Source organism: Equus przewalskii, chromosome 15, assembly GCF_037783145.1.
Source record: "Equus przewalskii isolate Varuska chromosome 15, EquPr2, whole genome shotgun sequence".
NCBI lineage: Eukaryota > Metazoa > Chordata > Mammalia > Perissodactyla > Equidae > Equus > Equus przewalskii.
This window is the reverse complement of record NC_091845.1, coordinates 7,315,589-7,338,816: the sequence shown is the minus strand read 5'-3', so window position 1 is coordinate 7,338,816 and position 23,228 is coordinate 7,315,589. Positions and strand designations below refer to the sequence as shown.

The 23,228-nt window shown below is 50.6% G+C and overlaps 2 protein-coding genes across 12 annotated transcripts in view; both read left to right on the top strand.

Annotated features, from left to right (window-relative positions):
- The window catches only part of HRH1 (histamine receptor H1), a 97,603-nt gene that overhangs the window by 6,141 nt on the left and 68,234 nt on the right, over positions 1 to 23,228 (top strand). The window contains exon 1 of one of the 10 annotated variants that reach the window (XM_070574749.1): positions 11,047 to 11,145. The exons of 5 other annotated variants lie outside the window; for them this stretch is intronic. The gene's annotated coding sequence lies outside the window, so the exon portion shown is untranslated. Of the gene's footprint in view, positions 1 to 11,046; positions 11,146 to 23,228 lie in introns of those variants that run through there. 4 more of the 10 variants (XM_070574746.1, XM_070574752.1, XM_070574754.1 and 1 more) reach the window with 4 other exon arrangements.
- ATG7 (autophagy related 7) overlaps positions 11,065 to 23,228 on the top strand; it is a 350,405-nt gene continuing 338,241 nt past the window's right edge. The window contains exon 1 of one of the 2 annotated variants that reach the window (XM_070574735.1): positions 11,065 to 11,145. The gene's annotated coding sequence lies outside the window, so the exon portion shown is untranslated. The remainder of the gene's footprint in view (positions 11,146 to 23,228) is intronic. The other variant, XM_070574731.1, reaches the window with a different exon arrangement.

Here is a 23,228-nt window from a genome sequence, read left to right as displayed (position 1 = left end):
TTAGTTCTGGTGAGAACCCTCCTCCGGCTCGTAGCTGGCTGCCTTCTCGCTGTGTCCTCGCCTGGCCTCGCCTCTGGGTGTGCACACGGAGAGAGAGGGGAAGTGAGTCTGGTGTCTCTTCTTATAAGGCCGCTAATCCCATGCTGAGGCCCCACCCTCATGACCTCGTCCAACCCTAATGACCTCAACAAGCCCCGCCTGCAAACACCATCACCCTGGGACTGGGTTAGCACTTCAACATATGAATGGGGGCAGAGGGGCCAAACATGTGTTCCTAACACCATGCTCACCTGCTGGGGCGGGGTGGGGCAGGGGGGAGGTTCCATGGAGCTAACCACTCAGGCCAACTTGACCACTTACTCTCCCCTGGATGCAAATTTTACTTTCCTCCCTCCAAGGGTTTGTTTGTGCCGTTCCCTCCACCTCAAATACCGCCCCCCCCCTTCCACACCAGATCTTGCTCAGTTATCTTTCAAGCTCCATCTCAAAATGCACATCTTCCGTGAAGCCATTTTATGTTTACAGCTTTACCTAAAGCTTATGTAAGCATATTTATGGGAGCTTTTTAAAAAATTTTTTAAATTATGGTAAAATATACTAACATAAAATTTACCATTTTAACCAATTTTTAAGTGTTCGATTCACTGGCATTAAGTACATTCACAATGTTATGCAATCATTACCAGTATCCATTTCCAGAACTTTCTCATCCTCCCAAACAGAAGCTCTGTACCCACACAAAAGCATTTTAGTGGAGCCTATATTCATTATTAACTCTTTCAGTTAGAAGTGACGAAAAGCCCAACTCAAACAGAATTACTCCAAGAAGAGAATACATTTGCTCACAAAGACGAAAAGGCCAGGTTAGGCTTCAGGCTTGGCTGGATCTAGGGGCTCCAAAATATCATCAGACATACCACTCTCTCATTTTTTTGGCTCTCATTCTTTCTCATTCTCAAGAGCTGGCTTCATCCTCAGGCAGGCTTTCCCCTGCTTGGTGGCAAAGAGGGCGATCAGCAGCTCCAGGCTCCACCAGCTCAGCACCCCCAGCAGAAAAGACAGGCTTCTTTCCCAAGAGTTCCAGCAGACTTTCCAGGGCTCACTCTCAGTGGGTCCGTCTGGGTCACGTGCCCATCCCTGAACCAGTCCCAGTGTTTCCCCGGAGAGCTGGAACGTGCTGATTGGCCAGGCGAGGGTCACGTGGTTTGCAGCTGAGAGGTGGGGTCACCCTCACTTTAGGTACGTGGCCTGAGGGTAGGAAGGAGTAGTTCTCCCTACAAAAAGCAGGGTTCTGTCACGAGAAAAAGGGGAGCAAGGGCCGAACAGGCAAAAACAATATCCGGCCAGCCACTACCACTCTTCCAGATGTTACCTCCTCCAATCTTTTTCTCAGCAAATGGCTCCACCCTGACGTGAAGGGCAAGAGCCCAGGAGGCTCCTTAGCTGTTTCCTCTCCCTGTCCCCCAGTGTGATGGTTTACAAAGCCTTCTTTCTCAAGATCCCTGGAAGCTTTTCTCCCACCTCAATCCCCTTTGCCCCTGCCCTGGTTCAAGCCACACTTCCCCACCTGTTGGATGGTGGCAGCCGCCTCTGCACCACCTTCCTCCCTACTTCCCGGGTGAGCTTTGCCAAAGTGCAGATCTGACGTCTTCACGCCTCCCTTTGGTCTATGAGCTCGGTCAGATCCGGCTCCTGCTGCCGTGTGCCGCCTCACACCCCACCTCTCTCAGGCCAGTTCTCCTGGGACCCGCCCAGCGCCTTTGCGTGCCATTCCCCGCACCTGCAATATCCTTAGGCTTCTTCTTTGCTTGACCTTCAGCTCAAGTCCTTCCGAGGGCAGTCTAGCCATCACTTCCACCGGGAAGCCTTCCTTGGGGGCCCCCTCTGTCCCATCCCCTCCGCACACACAGTGCGGGTGTTGCCTCTCCCGGGCTCTCACAGTGCTGCGTGCTTACCTGTTTCTAGCACCGAGGGTAGCGTATTATTTTTTAAATGTTAGCCTCTGTGTTTTTTAAGGAAAATTAGATTTTTTTTAATTGAGGTATAATTTACATATAATAAAATGCACGAAGATTAAAATTTTTACCTATCTATATGCCCGTGTTACCATCCCAAAGATCAAAGTATAGACCTTCTCCAGCACTCGCTTCCGGTGTCCCTTCTAGGTCCACACAGCCCCTCCCTCTCCCCCTCCCCCCAGAGGCAACCCCTCCTAAAACCATCGATTAGTTCTGCCAGCGATTGAACTTCATATGGTAGAATTGTATATTTACTTTTTTGTTTGGTTTCTTTTATTCAAAATAACAATTTGGACTTTCTTCCATGTTGTTGTGGGCGGCAATTGTCCATCTACTTTTATTGCTGTATCCCATAGAATGGAGGTACCACAAGTTGTTTCTTCAAACTTCTGATGGTGGATATTTGAGCTGTTTCCAGTTTGGACTAGTATGACTCAAGCTGTTATGCTTTCTGTACCGTCTTTCGTGGACATATGTTTTTGTTTATCTTCAAGATAAGCCTAGGAGTACAATTTCTGGGTCATGGGGCAGATCTATGCTTGTTAAAGTGGCCGCGCAGTGTCCCCAAGTGCCTGTACCACTTTGCATTCCCACCAGGCGTGTGCGAGAGTTCCAGCGGCTCCACACCCTGCCAACACTTGCTGTTGTCAGTCTTCTTAATTTCAGCCACCCTGGTGGGGGCGTGGAGGCAGCTCTTTGGGTCGTTTTTCATTCTTGCTGGTTTCTGTTAACCAAGAGCCTTCCATCCCTCCAACTTAGGCTACTGTCTCAAGGCTACTGTCCTTTTCTGGCCCTCCAGAAAAAGAGAAACCAGAGTCTCTTCCTGGCTTTGGAGTTTCAAGAGTCTAGGTCCTCAAGGGCAGCAGGAAAAGGCTCCCGTGCATTGACGACGTGACTCTTACGGGAAGATGCACGGGATTTGGGAGCAAGGCTCCGCCTCCCTGAACTAGACAAGAGTTTCCAGACAAGGGCGAGAGAGCTGGAGCAACAGCAGCCAGGCAGGAGGAGGGTACCAGCCCCAGGGGAAGGGGCCACTGAACCTGCCCCTTCTCGGGGCATGGCCCCGAGCTGGGAGACAGACCCCAAATCCTCAGAGAAGTTCAAGGAAATTGCATGTAGAAACCATGTAGGACCTGTGCTCTTTGCCTAGGCGGGCTCTCTAGAGGAGAACTGGCTGCGTGCGCTGAGCAGAGGAACCTCGTGTGTCTGACAGAGCTCTCTGCCCCAGGGGCCACGGGAGCTGAGCGATGGTTCCGGTGCCCTTGGGAGGGCCCTGGAAGCAGCTGAGAGAGGGGATGAGGCTTAGGAACAAGGGACCACTTAGCAGCCACCTGTGTGGCTGCGTGACCTCAGCTAGGAACAGAGATGTCTCAACAGATGCCAGCGTGGATAAACAATGATGCGCCCCAGAGGCTGCCCAAAGGATCTCTAGAACTGAGATACTGCCCCCGGGAAACAGGAACAACTCAATTTACCTGAGGTTACAGTTACCCCCGCACCCCCCCGAAATGGGAGATGACAGCAGAGACTGAGCTCACCCAGCAGAAAATAAAGTGAGCTGTTTTGCTCACCTGGGTACGTGGACTGCAACTGGACCGCGGTGGCACTTTCACACCGTCTTACGCTGGTCTCTCTATGCTCCTTTCCTCCCCTTGAGACGGCAGGGATGAGGTCTGACTCGTCCTGGAATCAGCGACCTCCTGGCATAGGGCCAGGCACAGAGTAGGGCTTGGTGATGAATTGTTTAATATTGATTGGCGACATCTTGAGGGAAGGGAGAGAAAGAGGGCTGTAGTGGAGCGCCCACTGTGCATAAAGCCCTGCGCTGTGCTCCACACCTTGGCCACCCTACGGTGGGACTGTGATTATCCCATTTTACAGATAAGCACGTAACACCAGCCTTGACTGACCACTCCCCATCTGCCAGGCACTTTATATGCATCAACTTATGCAATCCTCACTCCCACTCATGTAATCCTCACTCTGACTCAATAAGGTTGACACTGTTATTATCCCCATTTTACAGATGGGGAAACTGAGGCCCAGAGTGGTGAAGTGACTTGCTAAAAATTGTGATGGGATTGGAATCCAGGCTGCTTCACTCCAACACCCCAGTGCACTTTCCCAGCCCTGTGCCCATGCTCCCTGCATGGTCCACTCTGCCAGAAACCCTCTTCCTACTTTTTTTGTTTTTGAGGAAGACTGGCCCTGAGCTAACATCCATGCCCATCTTCCTCTACTTTATATGTGAGATGCCTGCCACAGCATGGCTTGCCAAGCAGTGCCATGTCCGCACCTGGGATCCGAACCGGCGAACCCCGGGCTGCCGAAGTGGGACATGCAAACCTAACCACTGTGCCACCGGGCCAGCCCCACTCTCTTCCTTCTTAATCCTGCCCATCGCCCTGGCGAACTCTTCACATCCTTCACACTTACGCTGACTTCCGTGATGCTTAAGAATGGACATAGTTATTCCTCCCTCCCTCCATTTCTTTGTTCCCATAGCACTTTATTTTTAGGATTTGTATAAGTTAGGATTGGGCTTATCTGCCTCTAAGAGAAAATCCAAAACAACAGTGGCATAAGCAAGATAGAAGTTTATTTCTTTCTCAAGCAAAAAAAAAAAAAAAAAAGAAGGAGACAGGCAACCCAGGGCTGATATGGTAACTCCATGGTGTCAGTGACTAAGGCTATTTCATCTATTCCATCATCCTAGTATGGGGCTCCCTTACCAAGGTGACAGTGACATTATGGGTCAGAATGGCTCCTAAAGCTCCAGCCATCACATCTACATCCCAAACAGCAGAAAAAAGGAAAGGGAAGTTTGCTTGTTCCCTTTAAAAAGATGCCCCAGAAATCCCCACAACATTTCCCCTTACATCTCATTGGCCAAAATTTAGTCACATGACCACAACTTGCATCAAGGGAGGATGGAAATATAATCTTTTAGTTGGAGACTGGAAGAATGGTTATTAAGAGGCAACCCACAGTCTCTGCCACATCGTCACTGTAGCCTTCATCACACCATTCCTCGGATGGTTTATTTGGAGATCCTTCTCCCCAGCTAGAGTATCTTGGGGGCAGATTCTTGCCATCTCCACCCTCACATCCACAGTCCAGCACACGTTGGAGACCCTCGAGATGGAGGAATAAGTGACCAGGTGTTACGTTCCTCTGGGTGCTCCAAGGCCCCTCACATGGTTCTCTGCCCGCAGCAAGCCTCCAATAATGGTTAAGTTGAAATGAACTTAAATGTTCTTGACTTCAGTTTACCCGTTTTAAAAATGGGTGTAAGTGGCCTCAAAAGTCAACCCCAGTTTGGACATTCTCAGTGTCCATTGTACAAAAGTTGAAAAATATAACTAAATGTTAAAAAACGAAAACCTAGCTAGAGATGAGCGCTGTGTGTAGCTTTTGTTCTTTCTCTATTTCTTCTGCATAAACACATGCACGTGTTTTGCATATAAATAGAATCCCACCGTCCACACCATTTTATGACAGCATTTTCACTTAATAACACATGAAGGGACTTCTACTTCTGCCCATGACAAACGAGCTTGTAGAGATCAATCCTCTCAATAAACAACTAGAAAATCTGGATAAAATTGTTAAAAAGAAAATTAAATCTGTTAGAAGGCACCAAAGAGCTCTCCAGGAAGCCAGGACTTGAAGGACCAAGATCCCAGAGTGAAGAGAAACACATGGAGGTGACCCCAGCTTTCTATGTGCTTTTTCCCATGAATTTACCAGTTCCTAGGGAGCTAGATGGAAAGACTGAGAAGCTGAGCAGAAAGCAGACGCTAAGAAGAACAGAAGCTAAGCAGAGTTTTCAGCAGTCTCACAGGGCTGGAGAGACAAAAATAATTTATGCTGAACACATTTCTGGGCCATTACATGTTCTCCTGGAGCATATATAAACATTCATTGGAGCTCACCCAACTTATCCACACATAGAATTTCAGCCTTGGGAAGAATTCCAGAGATAATGTAACCAAATGCTTCATTTTATGGATGTAGCAACTGAGGCCCAGAGATGCTGAGTGACTTGCTCAGGGTCACACAGCAAACGGGTTCAGTCTCCTGGGCTCAGCAACCTTCTTGCGCTGCACTGCTCTGCGGCTGTTGCTGCTGCTCCCTCCCCATTCCTCTCCACGCATCCTAGCCAGAGAGAGAGAGAGAGAGAAATTTAATCTCACTTCTGGTTGTGATATTTTAATAAACGAAAGTGCTTTTCCAAAACGAAACCAAACACAAATCCTTTTATAAAATTATTGGGCATTTCTCCTAATTAACAAAGTAGTGGGAATTTACTAAAGAAATGCTAGAAAATACAGATAAGTAAAACCAAAAGCACCCACAAATTTCCCTCTCCTTCCCACCTATCCCAGATATAACTACATAAAGCTTTTTAATACATGAATAGGTATGTTTTTTTCACCAAATGAATTTAAGCACACTTAGTCTCTTATAACTTGCTTTTTTAACTTAACATTCACACACCATGATCAGTTTTCACATAATTCCGTATTCTCTGATGTGATCTTAGCATCTGTATACTAGTGCATCCCATTGATGTACCGTAATTTACTTAACCCGTCCCCTATGGTTAGACATTTGCATTGTTCAGTCTTTTACCATCACACATAATGATAGTAATGAGCATCTTCATGCATATCTTGGTGAGCTCCGTGATTATTTGCTCAGGAATAACAGACTGAGCATTTTTAAAGTTCTCTCCATCTCATCTGGCTCCAAACCGCCCCCAAGGAAGGCCAGAGGGTGACCTACACTTCTCCTGCAGTGTGACGCTACACGTCCGCGCTTCACTTAAGGGGGATGGAGGGACCCGGTCTCGCCATTCCACCTTGATATCTGCCTTTCTTGTGCGCCTTCCTTTAAACAAAGACTTTTTCGTGCAGGCCAATCTGACTAACTTTAGACCGGGAAGTCAGACCAGCTGTCCAAGGCCAGAAGCTTTGGAACTGGGTCCAGGCCAGCCTGGAAGGGTCAATTTTGACAACTCTAAATAGCAGGCTTGCTGCTTGACCCTTTGGCCCTGAAGGATGCACTTCTGCTCTCACAAACTGAGCAGGAAATAAAGCAGAGGAAGGGCGGTCTTGCCTACTTTGGGCAGCTAAATGAAGAATGACTGCTTGGACCTCTTAGCACCCAGAGGGCAGAGTCCCCAGAGGAAATGGCTGCATCCATAATGTGATGGAGTGGGAGCCGGACCAGGCACTCTGTTCCGGTCTACCCTGTCCATAGCTTGTTGCACAGCCCGGGAGCCCAACCTCAGTGGCATGCATTTCCTCTGGGTTTGAAGGGCTTTGCAATTTTCCAGTCTTCCCTTTGCAATGCAAAGATAGCTCCCTTGGTTAGCGGGGATCTTAAAGTTCTCAGCTAGACTTTAAGAAGAATTTGTTTCAGAAGAATTTGTTTGAGGTCAGGAGACAGGGGTTCTCTGATTGATCGACTGGCTTCTGCAGCTGGTTACTGGGTCACCTTGGGCAAGTCTCTTCCCCTCTCTGGACCTTCTTGTTTTCCCCAAGAGAACAAGGAAGCAATTGGCCTGAATTTGGTAAATTGCGTTTCTCAGAGGAGAGGAAGGAAAGGCGGTGACTCAGTTCCTGAGCACCCACCAGAGCCAAACACTTTGCACACACAGTCGGATTTAATCCTAACCATAGTTCCGTGAGGAAGCGGGCATCTGTGCCTGTCCAGCCCCAGTGCCTGTTATTCTGCTAAACACGCCCTGATTTTCCTTTAGAGAACCATCCGTCACCCACCCCTAGTCCCTGTGACTTAGGAGGGGCTGACCCCACCCCCTGACTCCTGGTGGAGGCATGTGACTCAGGCTTGGCCAATCAGAGCAGCCAGGATGGTTTCAGGGCTGGGCATGTGACCCAAGCCAGGCCAATGGGAGCTAAACCCGGGATTTTTTTTTGGCTTTAAGATTAGCCCTGAGCTAACATCTGCGCCAATCTTCCTCTACTTTGTATGTGGGATGCCTCCACAGCATCCACGCCTGGGATCCGAACCTTCAAACCCAGGCCACCATAGTGGAGCATGCAGAACTTTAACCACTAAGCCACGAGGCCAGCCCCAATCCTGGGATTTTTGCTGGAAGTTTTGGGAAGGAAGTCATCATTTTGCCTTGAGGTTGCTTAATTGGCCATTTCTGCCTCCTTGTGGAGAGACCCAGCCTGCTAATAAACCTGACATGAAAGAAAACAGTCAAGAGACAGAAGGGACAGATTCATGACAACCTCCCTTGAGCTTCTGGCATGGACTGTGTCTGAATCTAGAACTACCTCCTAAATTTTTCAGTCCAAAACCTTTTTTGGCTGAAGCTGGTTATAATCGAGTTTATGTTACCTGCAATCAAAAGAATCATTACTGAAATCCTGGACATGACGTAGGCATTATTATTCTCATTTTACAGATGAGCACACTGAGGCTCGGAGAAGCGAAGTGAGCACAGAGCCAACAGCTGGCAGCGCAGATATTTTTAATCTACCTCTGTTTAATCTGTACCCTAATCTCTACCCAGGGCTCAGGAGGTTCCCCTTTTCTAACTTTCTTCCACAAGCACAGAAGCAGGAACAGGCTCACGGTGCCAGACCAATCCAGGTTCCAGACCTGGTTCAGCTGCTTCCTATCCATCTGATCTTGGAATGACTTGCTGGCCATACACTGAACAAGTCTCTTCACCTCTCTGTGCCTCAGTTTTCTCATCTGCAAAATAGGATGATAATAGTTCCTACCTCGTGGAATTGTGAGGAGTAGATGAATTAGATCATGTAATGCTCTTAGAATAGAGCCTGGCATGCGGGGGGGTGTGACATGAAAGCTAGCTATACTTTTTCTTCTGCTGCACGTACATTGTTAGGAAGTTGGCCACCCTCTCGTCACCCCACACACCCAGGATATGGCCTGAGTTCTCTCATGACACATCAGTTCCAAATGCCACAACAAAACAACACCTCCCCTGGTCACCAGGACTTCCAACAGTGTCCGACATACTGTTTCTAAAATGCTGATGTTGCTGAAAATGCTGATTACTATGGGCTTAGCAGTCCTAAAAGGAGCCCAGGAAGTGAAACTTTGGAGAGAAATTTCAAATAATTGAGCCTTTGCTGAATTGCAGAAAGGAGAGAAAGAGGGGATGGATGTGGACCCAGCCTTCTCTGGGGGGTTTTCCCCTCACTCCTGTCAGCCCCACAGCTATGGAGGGCAGAAATGCATTTCCCTGAGAGTTTCTGACAGTTCCTACCCCGGGTGCTAACTCGGTTCCAAAGGGCGCATAGTCTGGTAGAGTGTAGAAGAGAGAGCCTGGAGAATCACCAGGAGATGGGAAGGAGTTTACCATGGATTCAGAATGAGTCCCAGTTATGGGGTTATGCTCACGTACACAGTGATGGTCAGATGAACAAACCGGGAATTCCTTGCCTCTCTGATTCATCGAGGTCAGAGCTGGTACCCAGGATGGAAACATTGCCTGTCAGCTATCCTGAATCTGCAGTCTCCTATTTCTGGGTATCACCATCAGCCCTTTAATTGCCACTTTACAGACAGCCTCATTAGTCTATGAGCTACCATTTATGGAGCACTTGCTAAGACCTTTACATAAATGATGTCATGAAACTTCCCAGCGACCCCATTGAGATGAAGATTATAGAACAGTAATATGACGTTGGACCTAGTAGCCAGGATTCACAGGGGGGATTCCCAGTTCTCCTGTGTAACCTTGAGTAAGTTACTTAACCTCTCTGTACCCCACTTTTCTCCTCTGTAAACTAGGGATAATAATAGCTCCTACTCATCCAAGGTGTTGCCAGGATTAAATGAGTGAGCAGCTGTAGCACTTAGAAAGGCACAATGACAGCCGGTCTTAGTAACCCTCGTTTTACAGATGTGGACCCTGAGGCCAGGAAGAGGGGTCACTCAGGTACCATACATAGGTGGTGAAGCTGGGCCCCAAACTAGCTCCCCATGATCCCACAGCCACCGAGTGGAATTGCCCATGACTCAGAGGAGGCTGATACCCCATGAAACAGCCCAACCCCACACCCCGCCCCCCATCCCTCCCTCTCAAAAGCCCTCCTCTCCCTCTGAGCTTGGGTGTCTCTTTGAGATGCTGAGATAAGATTTAAAACCATAATTGTTTAGAGGTTCAAGTGGAGTTTTCCTGGTACTGAGAGAGAAAGCTCCGCCTCTCTCCCCCGGCTCTGGAAATGCAGGCAGCCAGGAGGAATTCTCAGGCCCCCAGCGTCCGGGGGCCACGGCTCCTGGGCATCCGCGGAAGACCCACACGCCCCTCACTCCTGCAGCTCTGCCCCGCGCTCTGCGCAGCCTGGCGCGGACGCTAACTGAAACGCGAACCCTGAACCGCGCCCTGGAGGGGCTGGGGAGACACAGCGGAGGGGGTGGAGCTCTACACGCTGGGGGTCTCTCTAGTTCCCCAGGAGACCTCTGGGGGTAGGGTCCTCGTCTGTCTGCCTGGCTTTGTCTGTCTGTCTGTCTATTGTGGCCTCTCTGGCAGGGATAAGACAAGGTGGGGCATCACTCGTCTTTGTCTAGCAGTGGTCTGTGGTTGACTCTGCCAAACGTTCTCATCTCTGCCTATTTCTATCTCTGCCTCTTCGACCTGACTTACCTGTTTGTCTGTCTGCCCTCAGGTGTGTGTGTGTGTGTCTGTGTGTGTGCCTGTGTAGGGGGTGGGTTCTCGCCAAGGTCTGCCCCTTCCTACACCTCTCTCCGCACACCCCAAGAGTGGCCGAGAGCCGCGGCGCGGAGCCGGAGGCCGGGTTGCGGGCGGGAGCCCTTCCGACCCCCGGCGGGACCCGGACAAAGCGTCCCAGCTGGAGCGCCCCTCGCGCCCCCTCCCGGCGTGGGCGCCGCCCCGGGGCGCGAACTGGCGGCGGGGGCGGGGCAGGCCGGCCACTCGGAGCCCGCCCCCCGCCCGCCCCCTCCACGGCGCCCCGCCTCCCGGCCCGCCCCCTCCCCGGCGCCCCGCCTCCCGGCCCGCCCCCTCCCCGGCGCCCCGCCGCCACGCACTGAGCATCCTGGACGCCGCGGCCGCCGCACCGCCAAACTTTGCCGGGAGCCGGAGCCGGCGCCGGCGCGGGTGAGTCTGAGCGGGGCGGACCGGGGCCGCGGCGGGGGCGCGGGGCGCGGGCGGGCGCGGGCGTCCCCGAGAGCGGCGGAGACCCCCGGAGCCGGCAGGCGCGGGGTGGGCGCGCTTGGGGGAGCCAGCGACACGGGTGGCTTGGATAGGGTCCCGAAGCGCGGCCCCCGGCCCCCTCCCTGGTACTCAGATCCAGCCCCGGCGCCCCGACGCGCGGACACCTGTGGCTTCCCCTGGCTTGGCGGGGGCGCGCCCCGAGCGTCTGCCTCCGGGCGCCCGCCGACGCCGAAGGGCCGAGGCTCCCGTCTCCCAGAGACGCCCCAGGCGCCCAGTTTGATGCTAACCGCAGTCCCAGCCCATCTGAGTGCATTTGTTTTGCCAGGCTCTCGGCACCCATTCTTTCTTTCTATTCTCCCTGTAGCTCGGCGAACCGGGTGTTATTATACCCATTTTACAGAGGAGGAAACTGAGGCTCAGAGAGGGAAAGTTGTGCCTGGGAGCGCCAGCAAGTTAAGAGGAGAGCCAGCGTTTTGAGGCTGAGTCGGCCTGACCCAAACCACTTAACCTTACACACGGACGAGCCCCAGGCTCAGCGTCACCAGGGGTCGGGGTGTGGGAAGCGTGGAGACCACCGCCCGCGGGCTCCTGCAGCACCGCTGCAAGCGCAGGCGGAGCGACCACGTGCTCCGCACTGTACCGCGCGAGGCTCCTTTGGAAGAGCAGGTGGCCATTACTGCCAGGGAGTGGGTTCTGCTGGCAGGACCGCACCGGGGCTGCTCTTTCAGGGCAAAGGTGAGAGGGGACCAAACTGTGGAAGTTGCTCTGGATTCTTTTGGAAGGAGCCAATGAAGTCAGGAGCTGGAGTGCACCAGCTCTTCACGGAGGCCGCTTTCCTCCTCTGGGTGATTACCCCCTTTGCCCTCCCCCCTCAAGAAGACCCTACCTTGAATCCCTTAATCTCTGAAGATGTCGGCTCTGGAAGCTGGTAGTGTAGAGATGCGCCAGGCAGGGTCTCTGTCCTCCAGCAGGGGCTCTCACCTGAGACCCAGAACCCTACCTGAGGGGGACAGCGCTGGGAGTACTGTGTGAGCAAGATGCCCTGGCCAGAAGATGCTTGGGGAGCTCATTCTGTGATAGGGGGCAGACCCCTGTGACAGGAGTGCAGATGACGAGTGTGTCTCCAGAGCTGGAAGGACAGGGGCATTGGGGGTCTGATAGGAAGGGACTTGAATGTCCAATCTTGGCTTTTATCTTGGAGGCAGCCAGGAACCAGCGGAGACCTGGAGAGGGAGAGAGGCTGGAGGGACCTGAGTATCCTTCTGTGTTATCTGTGTGGTTCTGGCTGCAGCCTTGCAGGTGGGTGCTGTCCTTACTAGCCTCATTGGACGGATCGTCTATGGTAACTTGCCTGAGGTTGCCCGGCTGGTCCGTGGCAGAGTTGGGATTTGAACATAGGTCTTACCTGACTCCTTCCAGATTATCAGTGAAACTCAGGCTGCCAATGGGAGGTTAGGTCCCTCCTGCTTGTGGCTTGCAGCAGCAAAGGTGAAGAATAGAGAGATGCTAGGCAACCGGGTCCCGGATGCCTCTGCACCGCTCTCCCTTCTCTCTGATAGCTGTCCTGCAGGGGACCTGTTGCTGGGGGTGGGGGGTTGTCACTCACAGGAAGCCTTGACAGGCCCATGTAAAGGCCCTAATATGATTCGGGGCTTGCTGGACCCTAACATGCCAGTGCAAACCTGCCTGAGGCTGGCTGGCTGTCTCGAGAGGTATTTCCCCTGAGGGAGGGAGAGTCTCTAGGGAAGCTTGGTACCATTTTCAAGTGTGACAGAGAATCCTTCCAAGATGAGAAATGGCCCAGCACTGCCTGTCCTTGATTTCAGAGCTGGGTGGAGGCTGCAGCTGCCTGCCAAGGACCCTGCAGCCTGGAGGAGTTTGGGCAATCCTGGGCTAGGCGTGGTCCCTCCTGGCCCTCAGCTGTGGTAGGAAGAACTTGTGTCTGAACTTCCTCCCCTTGGACTCTCTTGGAATCCTGTGTTTGTGTTTGCACTCTCCTTTCCAATCAAGGAGTGCCTGGTGGAATTGGTGTGGCCTTTCCAGAACGAGAAGGAAGCATAGCAAAGGGATCAGGAGTGTGGATTCTGGAGCTGGCTCAAAGCCCATTGCCGTCCCTTATGAGCTCTGTGGCCTTGGGAAAGTTGCTACACCTCTCTGTTCCTCAGTTTCCCTATAGCACCCTCCTCACGGGGTTGGTGAGAGAGCTAATGGTGTTTGTGTGCATAAAGCACTTAAATTGTGCTATGCGGTACATCAAAGTGTGATGCAAACATTAGTTGTCAATATTGCTACTGTTAAGGTCAAACAGATCCAGCTTTGCATCCTGGCTCTGCCACCTGCCAGCTGCCCAAACTCTGCAAGCCTCTTGCTTTCTCACCTAGAAAGTGGGAGTAGGTCTCGAGTTAGATGTAGTGTATGTCCCAGAGGTCTTAGTGCAGTCTCAAGCTTTAAATAGCCTGAAACCTTTAAAGAGTCTCCGTGAGGACTTATTTACACTTCTGGCACTCTACTGGGTGCTCAGCAAATGCTGGCCATTGCTGTCATTATCACTATTAGTGGCTAACCTCACTCCATCACGCCCTGGCTTGAACTTCCTGCTTTGCCTGGGTTCTGAGGGTCATGCATTTGGGACGCTTTTCTGGCTTGCAGACAGGAGAAAGGCTCTTCTTATCTTTCTGCTTAGGTTCTCTCTTCATAGGTGTTGCTCAGGTCCCCGAGGGACAAATGTGGGCCTCTTGGTGGTTGTGGGATGGCAGAGGGTAGGTTTGAAGTTCATCTCATAAGTCTGCCCGCAGCTGCCCTGTCCTCACCAAGGCAGAGGTGTCAACAGAATGCATCACCCCAGCTGCCTTTCAGATTCTCCTGCTGGCCGGAGATATTTTGCACACCTTCCACGTGGAGAGGACACAGCCAGAGTTCTGAAATTTTTTTCCTTAAAGACTGAATAGGGGAGTGAAAAAGTTCAGGGTAGAACCCCAGCCCTGACGCTTTGAGCTGAGTGACCCTGGGCATCAGTTTCCTCATCTGCAAAATGGCCATGCATTGTGCTTGGCCAGTGTCTCTTTCTCAGGATTAATGTCAGGATGGAAAAGCAGAGAAAAGGAGGGGAAAAAAAAAATCAGATAGTATAAATGGCAAAGAATTACATGCAATTCTAAGTAATTCTCATTAGCATTCAGGCTGGGCATTAGCTGTAATTGCTCCTGATCCAAGACGTTTTATCTGAAAGACGTACCTGGCAGAGGATCATTCAAGCCCCAGTCACCTGCTGCCCTCCCTTTCACTGTGACGCTGAGCATTTCTGAATCTCTGGATGTAATTATAATAAAGCTCCATATCTTATTTATAAGTGACTCACTTCTGCCATTAATGGTGGCAGAGGACTCCGGCACACACTCATTGGGAACAATGGCACTGATGCTGGGGGGTGGGGGCAGGATGCCTCTCCTCTTTTATGCATTCATCTTCCCTGCTGTAATTCTCCAGTGATAATATAAGAGGATCACATGGGCCAGGATGGAAGCTGACAGCTCTCAATTCGTGCAGCAGCTTGGATGGCAAGTCCTGTTGAAACTTGGTGCTGCCAGCAGAGTGGATGTTAGAAACCATCACATCACAACAGAGAGGATGGAACAGAGGAGGTTGAGGAAGGCAGCTTTAAGGAGTGGTTAGAAGCATGGACTCTGGTGTCCAACTGACCTGAGTTTGACTCTTGGTTCTGCCAACTGGCTATTTGGTGTATGATTTTTGGCTATCTTTCCAACCAGATATCAGTTCTAATAGAGCAGGGACCATTTCTGTCTTATTCACCAGGGTATTCACAGCTCCTGACACATAGAAGGCGTTCATGAATGTTGAATGAATGAATGTATGAATGACAAGTTGCTTGATTGAGCCTCAGCTTTCTTGTCTGTAAAATGGGGCTAATATAGCTCCCCCTCTTATAGGTTGCTGTGAGGACTGAATGAGGAAATGCTATGCACAGAATAAGCACTCAGCAATGCCCTTGATGACAAATTGATGAGCAAGGTCCCAGCTGGCCTCATCTGGGAGAGAGTATTTTCCCCCACCCTCAGACCAACAAGGGGCAATAATGCTAGTCGTAAAATCCCTGTATTTATACAGCACTCTACAAAGTGCTTTCATGTCCATTGACTCCTAACAGCTAGACAGGAGCGGGTATCCCTCTTTTACAGGTGAGGGGACTGAGGTTCAGAGAGCTTGGTGGAATGCCCAAAGTCACACATTTTAGAAGCAACAGGAGGTGGAATATAAGCCCAGGGTGCTCTGATCCGCCAGTTATTACTGCTGAGCTCTCTATCGCCCCATCTGGGGTGGAAGTTGCCGTATTTAGTCTTCCATGAACATGGTATCTCTCTTCATTATTTAGGATACAGTTTAGGTATGGTTTCCTAATTTTCCCTTGTGCTCTTGCACATCTTTTGTTAGATATGTGTGTAGTTATTTAATATTTTGTATGCTATTGTAAATGGTATATCTAGCTAGCTATCTACACAAACATTTTTAAAATCAATGCTATGTTGGTTACTTTTTGGAGACATATGTTTGCATTTTCCATATTGATTTTGTATTCAGAAATCTTGCCACACTCTCTTACTAATTCAGAAAAATGTATTTATAAATTTTTTTGAAGACACTATGTATGGTCATGCACCACTCACTTAATGACATTTCAGTCAACAATGGCCCACATGTATGGTGGTCCCATCAGATGAGTACCATGCAGCCTAGGTGTGTGGTAGACTATACCATCTATGTTTGAGTAAGTCCTGTAGAGGAGGAAGAAATTTTGCTCTACCCTCTAGGTCCTTCTGTCTGGTCTAAGAATTAAATTGAATGAGACAGATTAACAGGAGAAAACAAACACAAGTTTAATAACATGTATACACGGGAGAAACTCAGGAAAAGTGAATAATTGGCCAGAATGGCCAAAGCCCTCCCCTTAAATACCACCCTCAGCTAAAGACAGAAGAAGATGTTGAGGGCAGGGAGAGTCAGGGCCCTCAAAGGGAAGGAAGGCAATTCACAGGTAGGTGAAAGGAGCAAATGTTTGGAAAACAAGTGTTTGGCCACAGAAACAGAAGAACACGGAGGGGAGCCCAACAAACAGGCTTTTCTAGGTTCCTCCCTGTCCACCACCTGGTTCATGTGATGCTAAGGTGAGAGCTCGCTTCCTGAGACTGGGTTTTCTATCTGAATTCTCTTAGGCAGTTAAAGGAGAGATAACAAGAAAAAGTTTCTGAGTCTTTTGTTTCTTCAAAATAATCAACCTAAAATAATCCTCATGTTAAAAAGACACATTTTGGCAAATTTTGTTCCCCTTCAGTACGCTCTATGATGTTTGCACAATGATGAGGTCGCCTGACAACACATTTCTCAGAACGCATCCCCGTCGTTAAGCAACACATGACTGTGTACAGTTGTGGAAGGCGCAGATAACAGCTGTTTCTTCCTTTCCAATCCTTTTGTTCCCTTTTTTTCCTGGCCTTACCACCCTGGCTGAGACCTCAGTGCAAGGATGAATCGAAGAAGGAATGGTGGACGTCTTGCAACTGTATTAGTTATAATGTTTACTCGAGGGTTTCGGTAGATAATTTTTATCAGATTAAAGAGTTCCCAATTTGCTGAGTGTTTTTGTTTCTTCCTTTTTTTAGTCCTAGACGGAAGTAGAGTTTTTGATAGATGTTTTTTCTGCATCTGCCCAGATGGTCACATGATTTTTCTTTTTCAATCTGTTGACATGATGAACAACATTGATTTTTGTATCTCTGGGATAAACCCAATTTGTGTCGTCTTACAGCATCTTTATTGCTGGATTATTTCTGCTAACCTTTTTGTGTAGGACTTTAACGTCCTGAGTTCATGAGTGAGAGTCATTGGCAATTTTCCTTTCTGGTGCTTATTTGTCAGCCTTTGGTATCAAAGTTATGCTGGCCTCACAGAATGAGGTGGGCAGGGTTCCCGCTTCTTCCATTCTCTAGAAGAGATTGTGCAAGCTGGGTGTTGTTCTTGTTGAGACTGGTGGACTCACCAGTGAGGCCCCTAGTGGGTGGAAGCTGAAGTGGAGGGCGGGGAGGGTAGCTGATCTCAGCTCCATCCGAGGAGGAATTTTCCAGCAGGGAGAGGCTCAGGCTGCCTCGGGTAGGAGTGGACAGGGACTGCGACCTCATCCTGAGTGCCGTGGGGAGAGCCAGCCCTGGGTGCTGGGTGCGCCACTTCCGACCCAGGATCCCGGAGGAAGGGAGCTCAGCCCAGGGGAAAGGCTGATGCTGTGGGCACCGCTCGAGTCTCCTGCTTCTAAAATTGCTGCGGCTCCAGACAGTGCGCTTGTCATGAGTTATCATCCCTGGTGCCCGGGGAAGACCTGGCTCCGTGCACCATTCCTCTTGCAATTGTAGAGAGGCTTCCCTTCTCCGTGATGGCAGGTTGCCTGGTCCCTAGATTATGACCTGGGGGCCACACCCCTCCTGCCAGTTCCGCTCTCCCCCACCTTGGGTAGCTAGATCTGGGCAAATTTCCCAGCTGAAGTCTGCCCTCAGTCCATTTTGACTGAAGTGCCAGGCATGGTGCTAACTTGGATCATCTCTCCTAATCCCTACGACAACGCTATGGGGTAGTTACTATTATCCCCATTGTTCAGATTAGGAAGGCAAGGTTTCTAGTTGTCGTTGTTTAAATGGTTTCATATTTCATGCTAAATCATCACTTTCTAACCTGTTTGGGTTTGATTGTAAGATAAAGGTCTAACTTAGTTTTCTTTTCACACATCTGACTGGTTGTCCCCATCCTGTTTACTGACTCTCTGTTCCTTTCCTCCCCTCTGCCACCCGTATCAGATACTAAATTGCTCCATGTCTCTGGGGCAGAGTCGCAGCGTTGCACAACTACAGGGACACCATTTTACCCTGGGCCTGGGGCATGCAACCTGGAAACCCTGTCCTTAACAGCAGGTCTCTTTCCAGGCTGTCTGTTCTGGTGTTGAACTTTCTGCTGATGCCAGTGGCCGACTCTCAGGGCCACGGCGGGAAACAGAGGGCGCACGCCAACTGGGCACAGCGTGGGTGGAGGAGCGGAGTGTGGATCTGTGCCGCGTGGCTTTGATGGTTATTTGTATAGTGTATGTTTTAATAGCTAGCGAAGGAATCTGTTTCCCTATCTTCTTTTTCCTCCTTTTTTTTTCTTTCATACTTTTCTAGGCAGTTTTCACTCGGTTTCTCCTTTGGGGAGGACTTCATATATTTACTAGCTGGCTTTTCTTTGTTCCTGGAGAGAATCCTCATTAGAAACGTCGGCCCTGCTGTCGCTCTCCCCAAGCCCTGGGACGTGCCCTTCCAGCGCCAGCCCGCACACGTGGTCTGGAGCATCTGCCGATGTGTCTGTAGATCCTGGTTCAGATGGAAGCTGGGTTCTCTTTCCTCTGTTCACAGCACCTGTCTGCCTGTACAGCAGCCCACCCGGTGGGCCTGATGTGGGTCTCCCATAGACCTCATTTTGAGCCTCCCTGGAGAATGACAGCCTAGCTCTTCGAAGCACCTCCCAGGGGCTTCCCAGAGCAAATCTGAGGGGAACCATGACTTCTGCATTTAAATCAGACCATCACAATCTCCTGAAAACCAGTTCGTGTGAGGCAGAAAGAGACAAATAGACAAAATGTAATTGTGTATATAAATTCAATTGTATAAATGGTGCTCATAAATCCAGTTTATGGTAAAAGAGCAGAGATTCCAGGGCCAGACGTCAGTTTGGATTCTGGCTCCACCACTTTCCTGTGTGTCCCACGCGAGGCATCCGACCTATCTTTGCGTGATTCCCTCAGCCATAAAGTGGGGTTAGTGACTGCATGAACTTTCAGGATTGTTGTGGGTATTAAGTGAGTCATGAAGTTCGATGGAATTAATATTTGAAAAGCATTTATGACAGAGTCTGGCAACTCATGTTTATTAAACAAACTGACTAATAACTAAATATATTATATGAATTTCTCTTCCCCCAAGAAATTGGGAGTCATTTTGTCATGTTCCAAAATGAATCCCATTGGGTTTCTAAAATTTGAAATTGTCTTAATCCTGTGCGCTCATTTCCGACCTGCCTCGTGTTATCAGCGTTTGCCCCCAGGTTAGACGGGAAGTTCTTCGAGGGCTTGCCACCTGCCACTTTGCCGAAGCTTCCGGAGGGACGATTCTTTTACAAAATGCTAGAATCTGGGGGCAGCTGGGTTTAGTGGCAGTAGTTGAGGTGTCAGAGTCTGGACTTGAACTCGCATCCTGATGCCGTAAATAGTTACCTCTTTGGTCTCAGAGGAAACATTTTAACCTCCCGGGCCTCAGTGTCCTCATCTGTCAGAGGGGAATAATAATAATAATACCATCTCACAGCATTATTGAAAGCCTCTTCCCCAAATCTGGACCACCCTGTTTTCACCGCCCCCATCCAGTCGCCCTCCACTGACTTTCTTCCTAGCCCCCACCAGATTGTCAGCTCCAGGAGTGCAGGGACCGTGTGCCTGGTTTCCTGCTATACCTGCAAGGTCTTCACTGATTAGCACCTGGCACTTAGTAGGTGTGCAGTAAAAGCTTATTGTATGGAGGAAGGAAGACCACAGCCAGACCCTTAAAGATCTGCCTCGATCCTGCAAATGACAGGGAAGGCGCTGAGGTGGTGAGTGGACCTGGCACGGAGCGTTCGCACACCTGAAGATGCTTTTAGGTGCTTCCAAAGCCGTAAGAAACACCAAGCAAAGATGAGTGCTTTTCACTGTTGTTGCAGGAGCTCAGGAAATATTTGTCACTCGTTTATTGATTGATTCTTACAGTACCGGCACCGGGCTTGACCGAGGCCCTGAGAAGCTCTGTTAACAAGTCAGGGTTTCTCCCGCTGCTCAGTCCTGATGGGGGTGGGGGCCTGATACACAGTACTCCTCTGCCTGGCCTGAGTTCTGGACCAGCTGAGAATTAAGACAAAAAGCAAAGCAGCTGGAGAACAAAATGTCACCGTTATTACTCATCAGAGTGACATGGGAGCATGTGGGCTGACTGATGCTGAAGGCCCGAATTGGATAGGTGCCCCAGCATGCTCCGGGTGCAGGCAGCGCTGGGCCCCTGCGGAGGGGCGCCCCTTCCTCCAGGGTAGAGAGCGGAGGCAGACTCCTGCTGCCTGCAGGGGGCTCCTAAGAGAAGCAGGGAGGGGCCTGAGTTATACTTGCCTATTCCATCTCTCAAACTCACTCATAGAGAGGTGGCACCGTGCACCGACCCCGGGGAGGGGCAAACGAGGAGGTGGAGAGAGGCCAGGGGCACAAAACCAGTGAAACTCCCATTGCATGGAAGGAAATAGGAGGGAGACAGTGCAAGAGGCCCTGCAGGTTGGGGCTGAGGTCGAGAGAGGCAAGGAGATCCAGAGGTCTCTGAAGCCTGCCTATTATGTGTCCTGGCTCAGTGTGAAAGAGGGTCCTGACCTTTTTGACGCCTCCTGTGCAGCTGACCGAGGAAGGGAACTGCATCTGTTGAGATAGCATTCCTGGCTGGGGTCTTCCATTCCTGTCACCCAGTCCTCTCCACAGCCCTGTGAGCTAAGCATTAGGATGCCCATTGTATAGATAAGAACACTGAGGCTAGAGATGTGGACTAACTTATGCTAGAGTGGGACCGGGGAGACAGCAGGGAGGCTATTGTGACCGTCCAGGGGAGAGAGGAGGGCTTGGACCGAGGGGTGGTGGCAATGGAGGGAAGCCGTCAGACCGAGGCTGCTTGGAGTGGACGTATGAGGGTTGAGAGCTCTGAGCGTGGTGAGGTTGGGTGGGCGGCCCTAGGGGACAGCGTGAAAGCAGTGCTGGGGCTTGCCTGTGGGGTTCTTTGCTTTCTGCACTTTGGGTGGAATGGATGTGACCCTCCTGGGCGAAGATTATTCAGAGAATTAGGAATTCTGCAGGCGCCACAGCTGAGCATCTCAGGGAACCGAAACTGATGATCACTCACTCTGGATTGGCAGTGCTGGCTGGAGCACGCATCGAGAAAACTGCAGCACACAGCACTGAGGGAGGGGCTCAGGGAGAAGATGCGCCGGTCTGTGAGAGGTCTTGTGGGGGGCTGTCGGGACCCCCACCCCAACTTTGTCCCCTCCCACAGGCCCCTGAGGGGTGGCAGCTGCTGCATCCTGCTGCCTGGTCCTGTTCCCACAGCCCGGCCCCTCCGCCCCTCTGCATCCTCCCTATCCTAGCCTGAGTTCAGGCCTCGTCCTCCCTCCCCAGGACCCCGAACACAGCTTTCTGCCCCCAGGCATGCCCCTGCTGTCCCCAGAGGGCTCTTTCTCTGGAAAGAATTTGATCATTGTCACTTCCCTGCTCAAAATCCAGTGGCATCCTCCGCAGCCATTATGTAGAGTGAAACTTGAGTTGTTGCACCACTTGGAGAGATGTCTGTGATAAGTGTTTCTGTCAGGGGAAAGAGGAAGTGGCAGACTGCCACTGACAAGGGCGAGCCCCCTGGCCGAGTGGTTAAGTTCGCGTGGTCTGCTTTGGCAGCCCGGGGTTTCGCTGGTTTGGATCCTGGGTGCAGACCCGGCACCGCTCATCAGGCAACGCTGAGGCAGCGTCCCACATAGCACAACCAGAGGCACTCACAACTCGAATATACAACTATGTAGTGGTGGGGCTTGGGGAGAAGAAGAAGAAGGAAAAAGATTGGCAACAGATGTTAGCTCAGGTGCCAATCTTAAAAAAAAAAAAAAAGAATACTACTGACAGCGTGAGACAGCAGATCCTAGTGGGCCCTGGGGCAGCACTGAGTTTGAACCCAGCTTTGCCACTTAGCAGCTGTGTGACCAGGAGCAAGTTCTTAGCTTCTCTGTGCCTCAGATGCTTCATCTGACGATGGGAATGATAACAGTGTTCGCTCCCATAGGGTTGTGAGGACTAGAGGAGTTTGCATCTGACGTGCTTGACCCCGTGCTTGGCTCTTAGTAGCCCTCAATTAATGTCCCTATTATTATGGCCATACTTGTTGGTGTCCACATACATTTATATGCGCCTCTCTCCCTTTTCACCTCATTCCTCAGAACTCAGATTCAAGTCTCCTCTTCCAGGAAGCCTTCCCTGAATACCCCCGGCTCCCCAAGGCTAGGCTAGGACCCTTCCCTGGACTTAGACCTACCACGCATGTATTCCTCCTTATTGTAACCATCTGTCTCCCCATAGCTGTAAGCAGCTTGAGGACACAGGCTGTGGCTGGCTCTCCATTATGTCCCTGGTACCCACCACAGTGTCAGGGATGTAGTGAGCCCTCAAGAAATACTTGAATGAATGAATGAGTGTGAGCAGGGCTTTGAAACATAAGGTTTCAATGGGTAGAAAGGTGAAGGAAGGACATTCCAGGCAGAGGGAACACGGCACGGAGGGAGCAAAGGCACAGAGGTAGAAGACATGCTCCAGGAAGAGCAAGTGGCCTGGCCAGGCCACATCACAGAGTGTGCTCAGGGAGGTTAACAGAAAGTAACTAAGATGGGAGAGGGGTGGGGGACCTTGTAATGTTCTGTGTACAGAAAAGGAGAGTGGATGTGATGTGGGTGGGCATGGGGAAGGAAGGGCTCTGTTGAGGGGTGTCCTCCCCTTCTTGCCTTCATGCCCTGATGCCCGGATGGGCCGGGGTGCTTTTGTGGTGCCATGTACACATCATAATGTGAAATAAATGCCTGGTTTACCTCTTTCCATCACCAGATAGAAACTCCCCGAGAGACAGAGAGAAATTTATGGTGTTTTTTTTTCTCTTTTTTCTAAAACTCTCCTCGCCTGCAAAGATAAGCTATTCCCCTCCACGCCTGCTTCCCTTTGCCACGTAGGGCTACAGCCCCAGCTCGTGTTTGCAGTTCTGGCATCTGGGTCCTGGTAGAAATCACTCCAGGTCTTGTGGGAGCAGAGGATTTGCAGCTTCTCCACTTGATCGACGTGCTCATAGGACTGTTTCCTCTATGGAGTCCTTGAATCAAGCCAGAAACAGGGACAGCCTTGCAGG